Raw genomic sequence first — 23,787 nt, 5'->3', positions numbered from 1 at the left:
ATGGAAATAAGGAAAACTCTATAAAAAAGTAAATGATATGTAAAAAAAGATTTAAGGAATGGGAATACATTTTGTTGAAGGTTAGGGAAGATAATTTTGTCCTCAATAAAATGGTTGTTTGAAAGAAAATGGCTTGGGACAAAACCTGAATGCAAAGGAAAGTTATAAAAGGTTTGTGAAGGGAAATCTTCAGAAAAGGAATTTTAGATATGGTCAGGACAGACAAAAAAAAGAGAAAAACAGCCTCCAAGGTGATTTAATACTCTCCTGACCTGCCTCCACATAGATTATACTTCCAAGTAAAGTATAAGGGCCATTTGGCCTTGAGAGATTAAGGAAGCAGCCCAACCTTGAGAGACTGCGAAAACACCCGGTTGCCATCCTCCATTGCCTGTAACCATAGAAATTCACTCTAATCTGTAAAGAGTAAAAAGGGAGATTGATCACCTCCCATTAGCCAGAGATACCCAAAAGGGAGGGTATCCAACCTGTTTGAATCTGAAGAGTGCCTGACTGTGTAAATCTGTCTGTACGGCTTCACTGCTTCGGCTACGGAGTCTGAGTGGGCTGCACCCTGAGTCTCGCAGGGCGTCATATGGCAGAACGGTCATCTACTCCACGGAGTAGCCTGGTCTCGGGTTTATTCGGACAGGCCTTAGCTAAAACACTCCTAAGTTCCTGTGAGGAATGCGAGCAGGACAGCAGGGGAAAGATCCCCCTCCCTTGTCTGCGACATCATTCATGATGGGAGAAAAACCCAGAAAACTCCTATCTTAAGACTGCACACTTAGAAATAAAATTAAAAAGGGAAAGACACTGGTATAAAAAAAAAAGGCTGGTTTTCTTTGTTTAAAAGGACAAAGTTTTCTTAGATTAATTGATCAGATAAGAAAATGTAAATGGTTTTCTCTTTGCCAGCCCAGAAAACCCAGTCTCTATGTTTTGTTTTATCACGTGTTTAACATCCCTAATTATATTTAGGCATGTGCTTTAAAACTTTCTAAGATTTTAGCAATTGTTGACAAGATTTAAACCAATGATAAACCTTGGGTTACATTTGGGAAAATGCTATAATTATTCTAGAGATTCTATACATTTCCTAAAGTTTTAAATGTTTTAAAAGATCATCGCTTGATATTATAATTACAGAAATGCTATGTGTCACAAAAATAACCTGATTTCCTTGCCAGCTAAATTGTAAACTCTTGTCTCATCAGCTCTAACCATATCCATTCTGAGTTTTTGTCATTTATAATTGTTTTAATTCTCTTCTAAATGAGTTTTATCTTCAAGGAGATTCATATAAAGGACATTCAAGACAAATAGATATTTGATATACTTAAAAACCCTAAAACTGAAATGGGTAAGAATTTCCAAAACTAACTAAAGGTGCATTCACCAGATTTAGTAACATGGGACTAAATGGACTACAAGATTATAGTGTTATGTCTCTTAATGTTTTGTCTTGTTTTAGACATTGCAGCTTCTCTAATGTTTGCTCTTCCAGACTTGGGATACTTTTTCTTAAGTTATCTATAACTCACAGAGATGTAAAAGTGCTCAAGGCATTCAACTTTTCTCTCTATCTGAACCCTCTGAAACCAAAAGGTCTCAGTAAGTATTCTTTCTTCCATGGCAATCAGTCATTTGCATAAGTTCAATAAGAATCTGTTCTCCTTGTAACAGGACAGCATTGGAAACTGGTTATTTTACCAAGGCTTTGACTGGAATGTCATATTTGAAAAGACTCGGATATGACCAGACAGTTTAAAGGAACTAAGGTTGACTTTATGAAACCTGGAGCCATAAAGCCCCTTGGGACTATTGGCCTGATACCTTGTTTACAGAGTTCCCAGAAGCCTCACCAGGTGAGTAAAGAATGTCACTCCTTGGTAGGTGCAGAATCTCATGAAGAGGCATATGCCCAAATCGACAGGTATTGCAGGCATGCCTGATGGCAAGTACGTGGCTTGGCTTCTGGCCTGGAGAGGCTACTAGAAGTTCAACCTAGAGATTCCTTATAAGAAGTTCCAGCAAAGCAGATTCTAAAAGATCTATATGATCACACTCAACTGTTCTTGCTGAGCTTATGTAAATAATGGGCCAAGTTTGTTAAAACTGAACTTGTTTCACAAGTGACTTAGTCCTGATTTGGCTATCTCTGTAAATGAGGGTTATTTTAGAGAAAAAAATTATATTTTAATAAATATAAAATATTTTATATTTTAAATATATTAAAAAATATTTTAATATATTTTATGGATATTAAATTCTAGATTCGATTGTCTTTAAATGTTTGTTTACCTAAGCTAAACAATTTGAGGTAAACTTCAGAGAAGTTGTACAATAGCTCCTTTAGTCGATCTTATTTTGTGGGGATATTAGCAGACCCCACGGCACATGATTAAACAACTGGAAAATGGGATTGATTCCCCTGCAATTGTATAACTTAACTAACACCTTGTGTGTGGCTAGAATAATGAAATTGCCTAAAAGCCAGCATACCACACCCCATAGGATTAACTATGGACTTATGGAGATAATGGATGACCCCACTTTCTTTATGAATGGATTGAATGATGCATGGGGAACTCCCCTTATCTCTTGACAAGTTTTCTCACTTGCCAGTGATCCTCTGTAGTCAGGATATTGTTAAGCCTGGACCACTCAAAGGTTTTCTTATTGGTTTCATCCCTTAGTCATATTTATCCTGGAGGCCACCTCTGTTGAGGTGCAATTGCAAATAGAAGCTTTAGCTAAGTATAGAACAGCCCTCCTCATAAAAGAGCCTCAAAGCTCACTATGGGACAGTCCCTGACTGTAATGACTTCACATCAGGTCCAGAGTTGTCTTAGAAGCCAAAGGCCACCAAAGAATGATGAAGGCCGACTAATTAAATACTGGGCTATACTTACAGATATGCCGGATGAATGACAGTTTACTGATGACAATAGTTTTCATAAAAAATATATATATAAGAAAAGCTAGGTATACTGTAGTGTTCACTAGCACTTTGCAATTGCCAAAGCCTAAGAATAAACATTAACATTGACTCCAAATATGCCTTCCTGGTACTACATGCCCATGGAGCTATTTGGAAGGAAAGGGGATTGCTATCAAGCCATAACTCCCCAATCAAATATGAGCCTAAGTTACAGAACCCTCCTTATCGCTATACTAAGGATGGTATATATCAAATCTGGGATACATATCTGTGGCTTACACCCACGATTGGACGACTCAGTCAGAAGGCAGTTTTATGCTGGGAACAAAAGAATCATACGAGTGATACTTGGGCAAAGAACGCACGATATCTGGATGGCTATCACTAGAAATGTGTTCCCAAGTAATAGTACTCCAGGCCACTGACTGGTTTGCTACTGACTGGGCAAGGCGACCTGGCATTAGATGGCCAGCTCCAAACGGAACCCACTGGATATGTGGAACCAACCTGTGGCCCTGGCTTCCTCCAGGATGAATAGGTCGCTGTACTTTAGGATTTGCCTGGATTCATGGGCGCATTACTAAAACCATTACAACTCCAGCTAATCTCCCCAACTTGAAACAAAGATGGACGCGATCTTTTAAATGGGATGATCACTTAGCATCCATTTTTGTTCCATCTGCGGGACTAGAGGATGTCATGTGGCATGTAGAAGCCCTTAATAAATATACTACAAAGGCACTCAATGATTCACTAAACAGCATCTCCCTACTTAATACTGAAGTTTCACAGATACGTAAGGCAGTCCTACAGAATAGGATGGCCTTAGATGTCCTGACAGCAGCACAGGGTGGCACATGTGCAATTATCAAGACAGAATGTTGTGTGTACATCCCAGACTATCACAAAAATGTCACAGGATTAATAAAGGATAAGAATGCCCAGATTAAGGCTCTACAAGATCCTTCTCTCTCTCTCAGCAATTGGTTAGCTTACTGGTTTGGAGGAGGACTGCGGCCAAATCTCCTTTTCGGGCTTCTCATTCTTATTGCCTTATTAACCTTAATATGTTGCTTTGTTCGCTATTTCTCTACTTGGTGCCGAGACTCCATCGCTGCAATGACTTCACCACGACAGATGATCCTTACCATGCGCAAAGATACTTTTTCACTGTCAGCACTGGATTCAGCTGCCTCCGCCTTTCGTAACTCCCCTATACATTCCTCCACAGATCAATGTTGACCTGAGTAGGTAGGGACAGCTCTACGCCCCTATTCAGCAGGAAGAAGTTACAGAAGATAAGACCTTCCACCTTCAACCACCTTAAAGATTTAAGGGTCAAAATTGTTCAGGAGGCTGGCTGAAGAGGGAGCAAGGGCTGGCGCCTTGCACCCCCTCTCCACCCACTCCCCTTGGTAATATATATGACATTTCACAGGCACCCCTGACTGCCCTGAAAAAAGAACAAATGTTTATATTGCAGAGATCACAGTCTTGTAAGGCAGGAGTCTCCCTTTGTTTGCAAATGTCCTTGAGATTTACAACAAAGAAGTTACCTTATCAATAGCCCAATTTCCAAAGACACATAACTCAGTTCCTCAAGCCCATCTGCAAGCCCTGCAGCTAGTACACCCTAACATCTGCAAGCTAGCAATGGGAACTCCAGCCAATTAGGACGTAGAAAATTACTTTGACCTACAAAAGCCGCCTTCACAACCATTCCCCCCCCCCGGGGGCGACTTGGGTTAAATCCTTGGGGAAGCTATGGGGACTGAAGTCAACAAAGTATGTTAAGAACACTTACCTTCTATGTATGCCCCGGGTTTCACAGACCCAGAGAGTGGACCTACTGTAGTGGGACATCCCACTTTTATTGTCGCTATTGGGGCTGCAAAACCACTGGTGACACAGCAATATCAGCTAATTCGACAGACCGGATCCCAAACTGACCTGGTACAGGACCAGAGCGAATGGATATAAGATTCTATCCATGATAAAGAAAAAGGGGGGAATGAAAGACTCCGCATATAGACACCCCCCCCCCAGCCATTGATTAACTAACTGCTTCTTGGCTTTTCTGTAATCGCTGGCCCTTCCCCTGTTAGACCCCTCCCCCAGTTAATTGTTTAACCACTCCCTTGCCTTTCTGTAACCACTTGGCTTTTAGGGGGTGATACTGGTCTCCTGTTTCAACAGGATACCTTATGCGCATAGTCACATAGGCAAGGGGGTCGCCTAGGTACGTGGGCCTAGTCACGTAGGCAGGATGTTTCTCTGCTGAGTAATAAGGCCCAACTCCCCCTCCTCACTCCCCCTCCCCACCTTTCTCTTCGTGCGCCGGGGTCCTTCAAAGCCAATCTACAAACACCGAGTATGCCTTACATTCAAACCAGCCAATAAGAACCTTGTAACTATGTTTCTGCTTCTGTACGTATGCTTTTGCTTCCCCAAACCCCATAAAAAGGCCCTGAACAAAGGGCTGGCGCGCGAGTCTTCCTAAGACTTGATCGCCCGCAGGTACCTGTGTCAACTCAATAAACCTCGTGCTGTTTGCATCTGATCAGTGGACTCGGCTTGGTTTTTGGGTCCGGGGGTCTCCTCCTGAGAAGGGGTCCATTCCGGGGTGCTTGGAGCCCCGGGGGGATCTTTCACTCACACCCTGACTGTATTTACCTAGTTTGAGTATAAGCTGGAAAAGGCTATAAATCTCCCTTCGGCAAGTATGTGTCTGTGATAGTGTGTGAGTACTTTTGTGTACAACACACTCACCCCATAACTTCCTTTACATAGAAGATGTGTAGAATAGAGACTTAAAACCAAGATACAAACATTTATGTGTCTGTGTTTAACATTCTCATATTCTGACTTTTCACTTGCCTGTGGCCAGAACCAACCCAGGAAACCCACTTTGAATAACTGGTAGGGGCCAGTTATTTCCACACAGTAGGATTTCCATAGAGTAGGTGGGCCCCTGCAAGTGCAATATTTTTGACACTCTTCTTCAATTTTGGTAACACAGTTCAGAAACTAAATGCTCATTTCTGGTATCCCAAAAATTCACACCCAAATCTTTGTCTTTTTCCCACTTAATAGTTTTGTGGTCTTGGGTGTGGCCTCTCTGATGCTGTCAAATGGGAATAATGTTCATTGCTGTAAGGTTCTGTCTGTAAGCTGCTCAACAAGTACTAGGCACATCATAAACACGTAAATTATAGGCTCATGGGGCTGAGACACCTGACTTTCTACTTCCTGACTGTTCAGGAGACACCATCTGGTAAGAGGACAGGAAAGTTAGGCCCATCCATAGGCTCTCTCCCAAGTTCCAGGCAGAAGCTTCCCCTCTTCAATACTGAGCATTTCCCATCCACCTCTTTCATGCATTGTGCTGTTTAAGCCAAAGCACCTTATCTTATCTTATCTGTTCCCTTCTTCCCTATCTTATCTGTTCCCTTCCCTTCGAATTGTAGCTCTGTGGTTTCTTTAGATGCTGGGTCTCCTGCAGGAGATATTTGAGATCCTGGGTTAAGTCTGACCTGGAAGCTTTCAGTGAGAAGCCAGACTTCGGCAGAAGGGTGAAGTACCTGTCCCCTCCTCATGGCCCCTGAACCAGGCCAGCCAGTGGCACCCAGCAACTTCCTGGTCTGGAATAAGCATTTACTGTCAGACATACAACAATGTGAATGTTAAGTTCCTCTACCAACCATATGGGTATTTTAACATTTGACTGTAGCTTCACTCCTGTTTTGTACCAGTTTCAGCCTATCAATACCCAAGTGTTGTGGTTGGACTGGCCCTTGTGGGTTTTGTTTTGCTTGAAAGATGGTTTTTAGCAGCAACCATCAGGAATATTTTGAAAATTGGGCTTTATTATTTACAAGACCTGGAAATCACATAGCACATGGGAGGCTACACAGTGAGGTCATAGTAGAGAGAAAGAGTGCAGGCCTGGGGTTCTACTTTTATTGTGGCTGAGAGTGGGAGTCTCGAGTTTTAATGGCCTGTGCGTTATTGGTGAATTTAAAGCATAAGAGTGTAACAAACTATAGAAATGGTCCCTGAAAGTATGGGAGGTTGGGGTACCAGGTGGTGGGTATTATAGAGGGCACGGATTGCATGGAGCACTGGGTGTGGTGAAAAAAATAATGAATACTGTTATGCTGAAAATAAATAAATTTAATTAAAAAAATTACCCTGAGATATAGGGCTGGAGTCCTGCTGACAGCTAAGGCTGGGGTTTACAAATGTAAATTGACTTCAAAAGATGCATGATGATATCAATGACGATGACAACAACAGCATGACTTTCTAATAAAGCAGATAATTGATTAAGTAAAAAAAATTAAATATAAGGGCACTTGGGTGGCTCAGTTGGTTAAACATTTGCCTTCAGCTCAGGTCATGAGCTCAGGGTCCTGGGATCAAGACCCGTATCAGGCTCCCTGCTCCACAGAGAGCATGCTTCTTTCTCTTCCTCTGCTGTTCCCCTGGCTTATGTGCTGTCTTTAGCAAATAAATAAATAAAATATTTTTAAAAGAATTAAATACAAAAAAAATAAAGCATAAGAGTGTAAATATGAAGTACAGGAAAGAGAAGAGACAAGTTGTCCAAATGGTCCATTATAGAAATCAAGCAAGATGTTGAAATCAAAGAAACCTCCAGGGGGGGAAGTGACTTAGCTATTTATCTGGTCATGTATTGGCCAACTACTTATTCAAGGTAGTCTATGCCTCTGAGATGGATGCTTCAACAAAGCTTAAGCCAGGCACTTGTATTACAACAAACAAAACACAGAAAGCAAACAACTGTCAGGGCTTATATTCCAGCCCCTCCAGTAAATTCTCTCTCTAGCAAAAAGATTTTGTGAAAATCTACTCTTAAGAGCAGTCTTTACTATGGAATATCTATGTGACATTGTGCAAGCGATTTCCCTACTCCTGTTAATAAAATGAAAGGGAAAAAAACCCTCACAGTCTTCTCTATTTCTTAGACACAAAATAAACACTGATGGATTGAGAGAAATTGAAGAAACATGAAAGTATTTTACAAACTAAAGGGCTGAAGGAATCATTGGCCACAGTTATCTGAGCAGGACTCCTTCAAATCCTGAAGTAATATTTTTTTAAGATCTTGAATCTTTTGTCTAATTAAAGAGAGAAAGGAAGAGTATGGTTATAGGAACAGAGATTCCAATAAATTGGGTGGGAGGTTGGGGTACCAGGTGGTGGGTATTATAGAGGGCACGGCTTGCATGGAGCACTGGGTGTGGTGAAAAAATAATGAATACTGTTTTTCTGAAAATAAATAAATTGGAAAAAAAAAACACATGAGACTATAGCAATTACTAACTATGTGATCATGCTGGTTTCTCACTCCTCCTGAGTATGTGTGTGGTAAAGTTATGATAACACCTACCTTGTAGGACTGTGAAAAAATATTTAGTAAGGCAATAGTGCAAAAACATATTTGTCTGACACAGTGTTCTTTAAGTGTCAATTATTCTAAGTGTGAAGATCTAGGAAGATACTAGGAAACGGTGATGGTAAATCACATAACTGTGAAATCTGACAGACACCTCCAGTCCTTCAGTATTTCTCACATCCCAGATCCTGGGTCTCGTGTCTCAGGTATCTTCCTGCCCATGAAAACTGAGACCTGAATCAGCTTCAAGCACCAGACACAGATGGAGAGAGATGGAGAACTAAAGTAAGATTTATTTTTCACAAAAAAATTGAACGTGCATTAAGTCAAGTTCCACCAGGGAATTTACCCCCAGTGATAGGATATGAACTCAGGGACTCCTCGGAGGGTATGCGCACTCAGACAAGTTAACACAGGTTTTAGATCAGCTACTTGGTTCTTCGTGTTGACCATCTCATAATGTTATTTCATGAAATCTTTGAATTTAATCCTGGTTTTATTTGGATACTTATCTTGTCATAAGAATAATCTATAAAACTTCATGTGTTTATTTTATATAGGACTGTACTTGGAGGCTAATATGTACAGAATTAGAGTTCTCTTATTAACCTTTATGAATGTGTAATATTGGTATCTTTACATTACAGAAGCATCACATGTGGCCAAGAGAGATGTAGCTCCATAAGTCATATAGCCAGCAAGTGGTGGAGCTGGGTTCTCAACATGAACCATCTGGCTATAAACCCATACCTTCAGTCTGGCCTCTGTCAGGTGTTCTGTTGAGGATCAGTATCCTGGGGAAAGATGACCCGTGTGACCTATTTATTTTTGTATCTCCAGCTGGTAGCACAGTGCTGGGGACATGGTTGGTTAAAAACAAATAAGAATGATTTTACCCTTGGTGGGCCTGGGTGGCTCTGTCAGTTAAGCATCTGATTGTTGATTTCAGCTCAGGTCATGATCTCAGGATTGTGGGATGGAGCCCTGTGTCAGATTCCTTTCTGGACATGGAGCCTTCTTGAGATTCTATCTCCCTCTCTCTCTGTCCCTCTCCTTCCTCCCTCTCTAAAAAAAAATAATAATAATTTTGTTTTCGTTTCCACCAAAAGGAATCATTTGGGGTATTGAGGATCAGTCTTGTGCTTTGGCGACACTAGTGTATGACAGAAATCCAGGCAGGTTTTTTTTTTGTTTTAGTTTTTGTTTTGTTTTCAGGAGAAAATAAGAAACCCCATTGTGGATATTATCAACTTCCAAAGTCTCTGACATTTCCCTATCCCTTCACCCCCCAATAGACAGAAGAGGGGAATGAGGAGGGAGAACCAGAGCGGCGTGTCCGAGTTCCTCCTTCTGGGCTCCCCATCCAGCCAGAGCAGCAGGGAGTGTTCTTCGTCCTGTTCCTGGGCATGTACCTGACCATGGTGCTGGGGAACCTGCTCATCATCCTGCTCATCAGGCTGGACTCTCGCCTCCACACTCCCATGTACTTCTTCCTCAGCCATCTGGCCTTCACTGACGTCTCCTTCTTATCTGTCACTGCCCCAAAGATGCTGATAACATGCATACTCAGGATCAATCCATTCCCTATGCAGGGTATGTAACACAGACATATTTTTTTCATATTTTTTGGCTGCATTGATAATCTGCTTCTCACAGTGATGGCATATGACAGGTATGTGGCCATCTGCCATCCTCTACACTACACCACCGTCATGTGAGAAAACCTGTGAATCTCAACCAGGCTGTGTCCTGGTTATTCTCATGTAGCAGTGCAGTGTCTCACATTGTCCCACAATGTCAGCCTGGCCTGGTTGTCCTTCTGTACTGATAACACTATCCACCATTTTCTCTGTGACCTTGCTCTCCTCAAATTGTCCTGCTCTGACACTTTCATCAATGAGCTGGTCAACTTCACTGTGGGGGCACTGGGAATCATCATACCACTGGCTGGCATCCTGGTCTCATGTCCACATTGGGGTCTCCATCGTGAGGGTTCCCCTTACTAATGTGTCTGTAAAGCCTTGTCCATCTGTGGCTCCCACCTCTCTGTGGTATTTCTATTCTATGGGACAATCATGGTTATGCATTTTCCCATCATCAAACAACTCCCATGACAAAGACATAATTGCTTCAGTGATGTACACAGTGGTGTACATCATGCTAAATCCCTTCATCTACAGCCCGAGGAACAGGAACATGAAAGAGGCTCTGGGGAGGCTTTTTAGGAGGGAAATATTTTTCTCCAAGTGACGATCACCTCCCCTTCTCAGTTCTTAGTTCACCAAATGGCACTGCCAGACATTCCTCTTCAGATTACTATGCAGAGGACCATCCTTGTTGCTGGTACCCACTCCACTTTCCTGTTTCCAGGTGACCTGCTTTGACAGTTCTTCCTGCTGACTCTTCCTCAACCCAGTGAGTTCATTTAAACCACCAAGCACAGACACATTGAGTGGTATTTGCTGTAACCATCTGTGTTCTGTAAACCAACTTCTTTTTTACCTTTATTTTATGCCTCTTTAGGTTTCCTTAAGCCTTGGGACTTGGCACATACAGAAGCACCATTATCTCAATTGTCTTCAGAGCACGAAACTCATAAATCTGGAGTGGGAATTATCCTTAACAGTTACAGTATTGTCTTATATTTGAGACTACACACACACACGAAATTTCATGCTTTCCTCTTTAAGGGAAAAGACATTTGACTTCAAATTTATTTGCTATTTGGATCTGTTAGGCATTTTTATAAGCTGTCTTCTCATTCTTTACCTTTCTCAGGCCTTTGTTGAAGAATTTTGGGAACTGTCAAATGTGCTGTGGTTTGGAAATGTCAGGTCTTTATGTGGACCTCATATGAACTTGTTTCAGATGTTTATGAATCTTAGTGGTGCAGATAATTAGAATACTCTTAAAATAGTTGTATAAAAATTAATGATAATCCATATTTTAGCAATTTGCTCCTTAGTTTCACTCTCAATTCTTAAAACATTTTTTTCTAGAGTTACAAAAACTCAAGTTAGATACAAAGTTTAAGATAGGGACATGCAGAATTCTGGCTTACTTAATTGAGTAGATGACTGGTTAAATACTTCTCACAGTTTCTCAAAATCTAAATATACTTCAAAACTTCTGCAGGTGATTCTAATGTGCAGCCGAGGTTGAGAACACTTGGATTAACTGATTCAGGGCAACAAATGTAGCTGAGTCAACTGAAACTAAACAACTATACCGATGCTGGGAATTGTTATAGGTAATCAATATGATATGACCCAGGAAGTATATCCTGCCAAAATTTTCCAACACAGATGAAAGAACCTATTCTCCTTAAAAGCCTTGTAGATAATGAAACATGGATCAGCTATAAAGAATCATCCCTTCTGGACACATTGGAATAGAACAGATGTCACCCTGGTCTCCCATCCTTTAGACTGTGACTGGGTGGAAAAAGCTTATTCTTCTGAAGGAAAATGCTCTGAAAAATGAAGATGAAGAAAATTAGTCTTTCCATGTTAAATTTTGCTGTGAAATAGACTTGTGTGGGAAGTTTTCTCTGGTGTGAAGTTTATTTCAATTAAGATAATTAGGGAAAGATCTCAATGGAAATATCTCTGTTGTTCAAAGGCACTCTTGCTTCTTTCTTATTTCTTTGCTTTCACTTGCAGTTTTATTGGGATGTAACTAACATACAGTTGGTTTTTTAAAAATTAATTAATTAATTATTTTTTAAAAATTTCTTTTCAGCGTAGCAGTATTCATTGTTTTTGCACCACACCCAGTGCTCCATGAAATACGTGCCCTCCCTAATACCCACCACCTTGTTCCCCCAAGCTCCCAGCCCCCGCCCCTTTAGACCCTCAGGTTGTTTTTCAGAGTCCATAGTCTCTCATGGTTCACCTCCCCTTCCAATATCCCTCAACTCCCTTCTCCTCTCCATCTCCCCATGTCCTCCATGTTATTTGTTATGCTCCACAAGTAAGTGAAACTATATGATAATTGACTCTCTGCTTGACTTATTTCACTCAGCATAATCTCTTCCAGTTCCATCCATGTTGCTACAAAAGTTGGGTATTCGACCTTTCTGATGGAGGCATAATACTCCATAGCGAATATGGACCACATCTTCCTTATCCATTCATCCATTGAAGGACATCAGATACACTGTTTGCAAATATATTCTCTCATTGTATAGGTTGCCTTTTAGTTTTGTTGATTGTTTTCTTCACTGTGAAGAAGCTTTTTATTCTGATATGGTCCCAATAGCTTACCTTTGCTTTTGTTTCCTTTGCCTCAGGATACATATCTAGTAAGAAGTTGCTAAGGCTGCTGTCAAAGAGGTTACTGACTGCTCTTCTCTAGAATTTTGATGCCTTCCTGTCTCACAGTTATATCTTTCATTCATTTTTAATTTATTTTTCTGTATGATGTAAGTAAGTAATCCAGTTTCATTTTTTTGCATGTTGCTGTCTGGTTTTCCTAGTACCATTTGTGAAGAGACCATCTCCCCCCCCCCCGCCATCGGATATTCTTTCCTGCTTTGTCAAAACCCACATATTTGTGGGTCCACTTTTGGATTTTCTATTCTGTTCTATTGATCTATGTGTCTATTTCTGTGTCAGTATCATACTGTCTTAATCACAAATCCATTCTACACAAAATATTAGCAAAGTGAATTCAACAATACATGAAATGGATCATAAACCGTGATCAAAGTGGCATTTATTCCAAGGAGACAAGAATGATTCAACCTTCAAAAATCAATCAATGTGACATACCACATTAATAGAATAAAGTATAAAATCATTTGATCATGTCAATAGATGCAGAAAAGGCATTTGACAAGATTCAACATTAATTTTTTGGATGATATTATTATTTTTTATATTATTTATTTATATTTTTTCCAATTTATTTATTTCAGAAAATAGTATTTATTTATTTATTTTCAGCATAACAGTATCATTATTTTTTCACCACACCCAGTGCTCCATGCAATCCGTGCCCTCTATAATACCCACCACCTGGTACCCCGACCTCCCACCCCCCGCCACTTCAAACCCCTCAGATTGTTCAACATTAATTTATGATTTAAAAAAATCTCTTTATAAAGCGGGTGTAGAGAAAACACACCTCAACATAATAAAGGCCATATATACTAACCCACAGCTAACATCGTACTCAATAGGAAAAAGCTGAAAACTTCCTTTAGGACTAGGAATAAGACAAGTATGCTAACTCTCACCACTTATATAGTATTGGAAGTCCCAACCAGAGCAATTAGGCAAGAAAAAGGCATCCAGACTGCAAGAGAAAAAGTAAAACTGTCACTATTGACAGATAACATGATATATATATATATATATATATATCTCCCTAATGATGTATTTTATGGTGACTAACATAACACAATTTAAAAAAACAACCCTAAGGACTCTACCCAAAAGGTGTTAGAACCAATAAATTAATTTGGTAAGGGTGCATAATACAAAATCAAAATACAAAAACTATATTGTGTTTCTATGCACTAATAGCAAGTTATTGGAAAGAGAAAATTGTTAAAAACCCCATTTATAATTGCATCAAAAAGAATAAAATACCTAGGAATAAATTTAAGCAAAAAGGTGAAAGATCTGTACACTGAAAACTGTAAGACACTGATGTAAGAAATTTAAGCAGGCACAAATAAATGGAAAGATATTTTCTGCTCATGGATTGGAAGAATCAATATTGCTAAAATGTCCATGCTTGGCAAAGCAATACATTTTTTGTTTTGTTTTTTGAATATATATATTTTTAAATTTTTATTTATTTATTTATTTGAGAGAGAGAGAGAGCGCAGGAGGGAGAGGGAGAGAGAATCTGAAGCAGAAGCAATGTATAGATTTAATGCAATCCCAATAGCTTTTTCACAGACTAGAAGAAAGAATCTTAAAAATTAGTATAGAACCACAAAAGATCTTGAATAGCCAAAGAAATCTGAGAAAGAACAAACCTGGAGGCCTCACATTTCATGATATCAAACTGTTACAAAGCTATGATTGGCATAAAAACAGACACAGGTCAATGGAACAGAATAGAAAGTCTGGAAACTAACCCATGTATATATGACCAGTTAATTTATGATGAAGGAGCCAAGACCAAAAGATGGGGAAGGGACAGTCTCTTCAATATACAGTGTTGGGAACACTGGGAAGCTACATGCAAAAGAATGAAACTGGATCACTATCTTACACCATATGCAAAAATTAACTCAAATAAGACTTAGACATAAGACATGAATCCACAAAACTCCTGGTGATAAGCTCTTGGACATTGGTCTTTGTGATAAATTTTTTGGATTTGACACCAAAAGAAAAGGCAATGAAAATAAGAACATACATCAAGCTAAAAAACATCTGCACAACAAAGGAAACCATCAACACAATGAAAGGCAAGCTACTGAATGGGAAAAATATTTGCAAATCATATGTCTGATAAGGTGTTAATTCCAAAAATATGTGAAGAACCCATAAAACTCAATAGCAAAAAAAATACATTCCATGTATTATGTTTTATGAGTCCAACATAACCTTGGCAAAGGAAAATTATAGATAAACTTGTCTCTTGAACATGAATGCAAATGTCATAACAAAGTATTAGAAAAATCTAGCAATACATAAAAAGAGTAATATAACATGATCAAGTGGGATGCATTCTAAATATGTAAGAATGACTAAATATTAGGGAAAAATCAATGTAATTCATCATAATAACACAAAACTATTGTGATTATATAATTACCTCAACAAGTGCAAAAATCTGTCCAATATATTCAGCACCTGCTTGTAAAAAAATGCTCATAAAATGGAACCAAATCTGGTAAATAACATCTACTTTAAAAAATCTAAGGAAACCACCACATCATGGTAACATGAAATAACTTAAAAACCTTTCTTCCAAGATTTTTATGAGGTAAGAATTAATATTCTTCACAACCAATGCCTTTATATTAGTGTGAGAAAACTGGGGGTGTCAGCATTTAATTCATATTTTAACATGACAATCCTTTACAATGTGCTTTTTTTTCCAATTTATTTATTTTCAGAAAAACTTTATTCATTATTTTTTCACCACACCCAGTGCTCCATGCAAGCCGTGCCCTCTATAATACCCACCACCTGGTACCCCAACCTCCCACCCCCCCGCCACTTTAAACCCCTCAGACTGTTTTTCAGAGTCCATAGTCTCTCATGGTTCACCTCCCCTTCCAATTGCTTTTGGCCTGATTCTCAGCCACAGCCACCCTGAGAAAGGTTTCTATTTATGGTGATCTAGATGCCCTCTGATGCTTGTCCTTATTTAAAGCCTTAGGTTTTTTGCTTGTTTGGTCACACTGTTTGGACAGAAGAATCAGCTATCCCACCCTATAAACACTAAACACTGTGATGATTGTTATTGTCTTAGTATCTTTATGCCATGGTCACTTGATTTTCTGATGCTTTGCCTTCCATCTCTTTTTTTCCATTTCCAGCCACAACCAGTGATAATTTGAAGATATGGAATGTTATTATATCCCAAAGATTAGCAGTCTTCAATTGTCCCTCTTGTCATGAAAGTGATATAATGTTTTTCAAAGATATGAGCAACTACATCCCAGGATTCTATTTTGAGAGTCTGTATTAAGAGCAATGCCTGGTATCAATTATTTTATTACTTAGAGTTCTGAGTGCCTATAGAACTTGTAGAGTTCTGAATGCTCAGATGGTGAGAAGCAGTTACTAACCACAGTTCTGAACAAAACTATAAAGAAGCAAAAGCACGGTTAGACATGCCATGAGTGTTCTAGCTGTGAGCAAGGGTCCACTTGAATGAGCTAGTCAACATACAGAGAAGAATGTAGGCAAATCAAGCCCTAACCTGAGGGAGGAGAGAATCATGATCTCAGGTTTCACATGGCTTAACCTACCAAAAAACCAGAATCCAGAAGTCTCTCTCTCTCTCTTTTTTTTTTCAATTTATTTATTTTCAGAAAAACAGTATTCATTATTTTTTCACCACACCCAGTGCTCCATGCAAGCCATGCCCTCTATAATACCCACCACCTGGTACCCCAACCTCCCACCCCCCCGCCACTTCAAACCCCTCAGATTGTTTTTCAGAGTCCATAGTCTCTTGTGATTCACCTCCCCTTCCAATTTACCCCAACTCCCTTCTCCTCTCTAACACCCCTTGTCCTCCATGATATTTGTTATGCTCCACAAATAAGTGAAACCATATGATAATTGATTCTCTCTGCTTGACTTATTTCACTCCAAGATGCCCTTCAACGGCCAAATGGATAAGCAAGATGTGGTCCATATACACTATGGAGTATTATGCCTCCATCAGAAAGGATGAATACCCAACTTTTGTAGCAACATGGACGGGACAGGAAGAGATGATCCAGAAGTCTTAGAAACAAAAAAACTTAAGGTTGAAATAGCTGAGAAAGAAGTGAAAGGACTCTAAAGTTTCTTATTTTGAAAAAAAAATTGTAGAAAATAGCCTTTAAAAATTAAAAAAAATACACCCAAAAATTCAGAGAAAAGGAAAACTAGATAAGTCATCTTGGTAGCAGTATTACCTAGTTTAACATGAAATGGGAAACCATTCAAAACAACTGAAATAATGTGAAATGCTCAGAAGAAATTGTTCTAATCTGCTGCTTAATTAATACATGCTATAGACTGAATGTGTCCTCCAAAATTGATATGTTGAAACCTAGTCACCAATGTGATGGTATTTGGGGATGGAGCCTTTGGGAGGTGATCGGGTCATGATGTTTCCTCATGAGTGGGATTATAAAAGTGATCCCAGAGAGTACCCTTCCTTCCATCACGTAAGGACACAACCAGAAGATGGTTGTCTCTGAAATAGGGAACAGGTCCAAACTACACACCCAATCTGCCAATGACCCAAGTGTGACAAATAAATTTCTGTTGTTCCTAAGTCACTCAGTCTGTGGTATTCTGTTATAACAGCCAGGAAAGACCAAGATAGGCACTCGGTGAATCTCCATTCAGATGCCCCAAGGCATTCATTCACCTGCTGAACGGCATCTTGTTTGCTTCCAAGTTTGGGCAATTATGAATAAAGTTATTGTACACATCTGTTCAGGGTTTTGTGTGGATATAAGTTTTTAATTCACTTGGGTAAATACCAAGGAGTGTAACTGCTGGACCTTACAAAAGAATTTTTTTTAAAGATTTTATTTATTTATTTGTCAGAGACAGAGGGAGAGAGAGTGAACGAGCACAGGCAGACAGAAAGGCAGGCAGAGGCAGAAGCAGGCTCCCCGTCGAGCAAGGAGTCCGACGCGGGACTTGATCCCAGGACCCTGGGATCATGACCCAAGCTGAAGGCAGCCGCCCAACCAACTGAGCCACCCAGGCATCCCACAAAAGTATATTTTTTTTTAAGAAAGAGCCAAACTGTCTTCCTAAATGACCATACCATTTTGCATTCCCACCAGCCATGAATGAGACTTCCTATTGCTCCACAATCTTGCCAGCATTTGGTGTTGCCAGTGTTGGACTCTGGCTAAATGTTTTTCCCCTCTTTTCTGTAGGAAGGGAGCTGATCTACTGATTTCAATGATTATTGAGTCCCTTCTTTGTGTCCAGATCTATGCCAGACAATTGGGCAAAGAGAAAAGTCAACTTTTGAGGGTAGAGTGAATGAGCCTTATCATATCTGGGGGCAGATGTATGTGTTTAAAGATTGATGATTTAGGAAGCTTCTGGACTGAGAGTCTTGAGCGGGACCTAGAAAATTGTGCATTTTGAGAGAAAGAGAATATCTGAGGCAGCCATCTTAGCAATTACAGTGCTGGCAAATTTATAAATGTGAGTTGACATTGAGAATAGTAGGGCAAAATGTGGATTTTGCATTATTAGTCAATTTTCTATAGAATTAATAAATTCTTTGCTGATGTGTGAGGTTTCTTCATCAGATAATGGAAGGTTAATGGAAACATTACCATTCTAATAAACTATTTTTAAAATCATATTTCACCTTTCCTGGACACCAACTTTGACACACTATGTAAATCTGAGCTAGTATACCTGGCTGGTTCAGTCAGAGAGCAGGTGACTCTTGATCTTGGGGTGTGAGTTTGAGCCCCACTTGGGTTTAGAGATTACTAAAATACATAGATAGATAGATAGGTAGATAGATAGATGATAGATAGATAGATAAATCCAAACTGCTCCATGCCCCTTCTTCCCTTTGTTGTACTCCATGACGCTTTCTACCAATTACCATGTCATGGATTTTACCATTTTGATTTTTGTTTTGTTGTGCACCAATTTGTTTTGGGTTTTGTTTGCTTCCTCTCCTTAAAATGTAAGCCCTGCTAGATGATGTATTCCTATTTTATTTATTGCTGTGTTCCATAGACTAGATTGTCACCTTTATGAAGTCTTTAATAAATATTTAAAAAAAGAACAAATGAATGAATGAATGTATTGATTTAATAATCTGATGCTCAAGTGCTCTGAAATTTAAAAAGTTATGGACTCTGAAAAACAATCTGAGGGTTTTGAAGGGGCGGGGGGTGAGAGGTCGAGGGGACCAGGTGGTGGGTATTGGAGAGGGCACGAATTGCATGGGGCACTGGGTGTGGTGCAAAAATAATGAATACTGTTACGCTGGGGAAAAAAAAGGCACATACAAAAAAAAAGTTATTGGTGACAAACCCTTACATATATTGAACATTTTCATGTATCAACAAGTGATAAGAACTCTAAGCAGATTGCCTCATTTCATCCTCACAGCAACCTCATGAGGAAGGTACTATTCCAATCCCACTATTCCCACTTTACACTTACAGACTGAATGTTGTAGAACAGAATTGTTCAGGAGCTCACAAGTAATTGGTAGAGTCCAAACTCGTTTCTAGGATTCTTTGTCAAGACCCCATGGGGTCCATCTTTCCATTCCACCTTCTGAGCAAGGCACAGCCATTGCCCAACAGAGCTTCTCCAGGTAGTGGGGGGATCTGTGAGCTTCAGAGGAGGCTTGCATGAGAGCCTTGCTCTGTGATATAGGGACAGACTTCCCCTATCTCTGTTTATACCTAAGAGGCCCAGAATGACTTCAGCCCTCCTGCCAAAGAGAACCACTAGATCAGACAGAAGGGAGCCTACAGTGTCACTGACATCTGAGACATTGTTCCCAGTGCTCCAGGGGCTCAGCCCCTCTGGCCCCTGCGCAGGCTTCTCCCCAGGAGGCCAGCAAGAATTTTTTCAATTAGCTCATGATGACTGTTTGTTTATTGAAGATATTGAGTGTCTTTCCCCCTGTGTTTTCTTTCTGCTCTAAAATAATAACCTTCTGCCCATGGTTCTGTTGCTGGTAAATAGACAGTCTGTAAAGGTCCTCAGGCCTGGGAGGCAATATCTCGTCCTTTGGCTCCTGGATCTCTTGGACAGAAAGCAAGGACTAACCTAATAGCCCAGAAGAGAAGGTATTTGAGCTTAGGGAGGGCTGGCATTTGGACAGAAGGGGCCAGGATTCTGCCCGTGTGTGTGTGTTTGTGTGTGTGTGTGTGTGTGTGTAATATAAGACTAGGTGCATGTGTTCTGTATATTTCTATTCCTGTGTGTCACTGACACGCACAGAAAATTTCTACCTGGATGTGCATCCATCAGGCAAGACTAGAAATCTTTGAGCAATGTGTGTGCTTTAGGGATTACATCTATATTGTCTGTGTATTTTTTGTGTGATTCTGTGTGTTCTGATTTGAATATCTGTGACTGTCTGAAAGTACCTGTATGTCTGCATTTCTATTATATGTTGTTTGTCAGTGCTTTGAATGATTCTGCGCATTGTGAGTGCTTTGTATATATGACAGTGTGTTTATTTGAGAACTTTGTGTGACATGGATTTGCATCGTGACAATCTACATCTAGGGCATGTAAGAGAGAAGAGCAAATCATCCAACAATACGTGTGTAGTAGTGTGTATGTGTGTGTGCATGTGCGCACACACATGTGCACACCTTTGAATGAACAGTCTCGCTTTCTGATGTTCCTCTTGACTCAGACCAGAACCCAGTCACTCGCTTTAAGTTTGAGCTTCCTTACGTGCCACTGGGGCCACTGGACTAGGTGAGAGGAGCGTTCTGATAATGCACCCAGAGCCCTAAATATTTCTCTCTCCGGCCTTCCACATTGTCCATCTTTATACTTTGGGAGTGGGGTGGTCTGGTTAAGTGTTCAGGTGCAGGTGTCCTCAGAATCTGGTGGTTGCCATGCGAGAGTTCCGCAGCCTTACATTTGATCTGAGTCCAGCAGCCTTAAATGTGAAAGAGGGTTATAATAGCATTTGTAAGACACTGTTTACAGTTTTATCTGTTTCAGACACATAGTAAGAACCCAGTAAATAGCAGCCTGCTGTGTAATTATCCCCCAGTGGATGCTGACTTAAACTGACTCTCCATTCAGGTAACTCTAAATGCGAGGGTATGTTGTGTCAGCTGTAACAGCAAGCCCAGGCATGGATTCTGTCTCAAACCTTAGGTTAAAGCTTCACTGTTGGGTATAGGTTACAATGCCACTTAAACACAAGGTGAAGGTACTCATCCTGGTGGCTTGCCCCTGATGCTGCAGCACTGCGCCCACATCATTCCCCCTACAGCTCACTAGAGAAGCCAGAGGTCTTGGCTGAAGTCCCACTCAGCAACTGTCAATGATCAGCAGGCCTCAGTAGGGGAGTGAGATCACCTCTGTCCTCCCAATGTCCTAGTGGCCCTGAGAAACCCCCTGGTCTAGAATAAGAATCTACTCCCCATGGGGTCTGTGACAAGAGCATCTGAAGACTTGGTCTGAGATCAAGTTCCCCCACCACATACTCAGCTGAAATGACTTCACTTCTCATATTAGGACAATGAAAGGAAAAAGTCTTCTCTCCTTTTTAGGTACAGTAATATTGGTTGCCTATAATTGAAAATATGTGATGGTCATCTGCAAACTGTAGGCTGTAGGAAGGAGTGATGGCGGATATCTGAGCTGATGGCTAAGGAGATACTGAGCACAGATCCTCTTTCAAACACTGAAACATGTCTCGAAGAACTGACTCTTCTGCTCAATTACAGAAGGGGGAGGAAGAGTGTTCAATAGGAGCAGAGAATTAAAGAAATGAGCAAAGAATGGTGGCTCTGGCAGTTACTGGCTGTGTGACCCTGGGCTGGTTTTTTAACATCTCTTAATCTCAGCACACACGCTCATGCACACACACACACTGGATGCAGTGTATGCAATGTATATGTGCAAAAATCCCTTCATTTTGTGTGTACCTATTAGGATGCTTGTTCAATAATCTCAATTCTATTAAGACCACAAATGGAATATAGTCATGTCAACCAGGTAAATATTATTTCTAATAGGCATCACCAATCTTACACCATCTACCAGTTTTCAGATCCCAGGGCAAATGCTCAGGTGCTTCGCTGCCAGTTTGATTCACTAAAGAGAAAAGCAGAGAAATGAACAAAACTAGAGATGAGTGAGGTGTAATTTATTTTTTCCAAAATAAATAACATACATCAAGCTACGTTCCATCAGGAAGTTGATCCCAGGCTCTGGGGTGTGTGTCTCTGTACTTCCCTTGAGAACACGAGAGCCCACACAGTTAACACAACTTTCAGAGCAGCTACCTGCTTCTTGCTAATGCCAACCTCACATTGCTGGTATATTGGATTTCTAAAGATTAACCCAGGGTTTATCTGGACTCTTACACTGGCATGAAGACATCAGATGACAGATTTGTGTGTTTACTATATGAAGAACTCTGTTCTAATATCTCCCACTGAATCACTTAATTCCGCAGACTCGATGGGCAGGCATTGCTATGCTTACCCTGCAGAAGAACAAACCAAGGCTAAGACAGAGTATGCTGGGGGGACTAGCTAGAAAGTGGGGTCAGAACCTACCAGAAGTCTAGTCATGGATACACTGCTCTGAACCAGGGTTTGAATGGGCTACTCCTTAATGTGTGAGCTCTCTGAAGGAAAGGCCCATATTTCTTGTTTCTCCAGGAAAGAATATGGTGTCCAACACATTGTTCAGTAAATAAAGAGATTTCGTCTGCTTTACATTGTAGGGGATTTTCCTGGTCATTGGAGCTTTGGTGGGGGGTGAGAATTCAGGCCACAGCAGGTGAGAATACCCTGAGGAATTCCTCAGTAGGAAGTAGATAACCATACCGTGATTGCCACTCTTCCTATTTATCCTCTGGAACATTCCCAATATTCCTTCAATCTAAGCAGAGAGAAAAGCAGCATGAGAAGGGAGAACCAGAGCAGTGTGTCCGAGTTCCTCCTCCTGGGGCTCCCCATCCGGCCACAGCAGCAGGGAGTGTTCTTCATCCTGTTCCTGGGCATGTACCTGACCACGGTGCTGGGGAACCTGCTCATCATCCTGCTCATCAGGCTGGACCCTCGCCTCCACACCCCCATGTACTTCTTCCTCAGCCAGTTGGCCTTCACGGACATCTCTTTCTCATCTGTCACTGTCCCTAAGATGCTGATAAACATGCATACTCAGGATCAATCCATTCCCTATGCAGGGTGTGTAACACAGATGTATTTTTTCATATTTTTTGGCTGCATTGATAACCTGCTTCTCACAGTGATGGCATATGACAGGTATGTGGCCATTTGTCACCCTTTACATTACACCACCACCATGAGGGAGGAGCTGTGCATATTTCTTTTGGCTGGATCCTGGTTCCTCTCTTGTGCAAGTGCCCTGTCCCACACCATCCTCCTGGCTCAACTGTTCTTCTGTGCTAACAACACTATACCCCACTTCTTCTGTGACCTTGCTGCCCTGCTTAAACTCTCCTGCTCAGACACCTCCCTCAATGAGATTTTTATCTTCATTGTTGGGGGATTAATCATTATTCTTTCATTTATTGGGGTTCTAGTCTCTTATGGCCGCATTGGGGCCACCATCCTGAGGTTTCCCTCAATCAAGGGGATATATAAAGCCTTGTCCACCTGTGGCTCCCACCTCTCTGTGGTATTTCTCTTCTATGGGACAATCATGGATCTGTACTTTTTCCCATCATCGAGCAACTCCAATGACAAAGACATAATTGCTTCAGTGATGTACACAGTGGTCACCCCCATGCTGAACCCCTTCATCTATAGCCTGAGGAACAGAGATATGAAAGAGGCCATGGGGAAACTTCTCAGAAGGGAGATCCTGTTCTCCAAGTGACAGTCCCCTACTCTTCTGTTTTGTTTTGTTTTAAGATTTTATTTATTTATCTGACAAAGACATAGCAAGAGAGGGAACACAAGCAGGGGGAGTGGGAGAGGGAGAAGCAGACCTCCCGCTGAGTGGGGAGCCTGATGCAGGGCTCAATCCCAGGACCCTGGGACCATGACCTGAGCCAAAGGCAG

General features: G+C 40.7%; 1 pseudogene; it reads left to right on the top strand.

The window, feature by feature from the left end:
• The first annotated feature begins 9,671 nt into the window (after positions 1-9,671).
• On the top strand, positions 9,672-23,602 carry LOC122917279 (annotated as a pseudogene).
• Positions 23,603-23,787: the final 185 nt, after the last annotated feature.

Source organism: Neovison vison, chromosome 9, assembly GCF_020171115.1.
Source record: "Neovison vison isolate M4711 chromosome 9, ASM_NN_V1, whole genome shotgun sequence".
NCBI classification, from domain to species: Eukaryota; Metazoa; Chordata; class Mammalia; order Carnivora; family Mustelidae; genus Neogale; species Neogale vison.
Note: the sequence above shows the minus strand (reverse complement) of the source record. Positions and strands in the feature narration are given on the sequence as shown.